The following is a 642-nucleotide window of genomic DNA, read 5'->3' as shown; positions in this document are numbered from 1 at the left end:
TTTCTTACAGTCCAAGAATCAACTATTGTGATTGGCTGATTCGTTTACTGCTTACGTCTTACTGCTTAAGTTTTTCTATGTGCCACCAGCTTAAAGGGCCATCTACAATGGAGAATCATACGCTGCAACAATAAGAAATTAACCAATCACAATCGATTATTCTTGTAAAAATCCAGTATAATTGGTCAATTTCTTACTGTTACGGCGTACAATTTTCCATTGTAAATGGCCCCTAAAACTGGTGGCACATAGAAAAACTTAAGCAGTAAGCATAAGCAGTAAGCAAATCAGCCAATCACAGTCGTTGATTCTTGGACCGTAAGAAGAATCAACAACTGTGACTGGTCAATTTGCTTACTGCTTAAGTTTTTCTGTGTGCCACGACCCTTAGCTCTTTTTATTAGCAGATCAGAAAGAAGAATCTAAAGCTCGTATCAGACTACGGATTAAGATTGAGATTGAATTGAAAATTGGCCAATCAGAACAAAGTTCACCAAACTTGAGCTTAGTGAATTTTGCTCTGATTGGCCAATTTTCAATTCAATCTCAATCTTAATCCGTAGTCTGATACGAGCTTAAAGCTTTAAAGCTATAAGGGCTATCGCACACAAATTGACATAACTGCATATGCATAGCATAAGA

The sequence above is a fragment of the Odontomachus brunneus genome, unplaced genomic scaffold, assembly GCF_010583005.1.
Source record: "Odontomachus brunneus isolate Ranch 3 - 2012 unplaced genomic scaffold, Obru_v1 Obru_scaffold_001, whole genome shotgun sequence".
Taxonomy (NCBI): Eukaryota; Metazoa; Arthropoda; class Insecta; order Hymenoptera; family Formicidae; genus Odontomachus; species Odontomachus brunneus.
Note: the sequence above shows the minus strand (reverse complement) of the source record.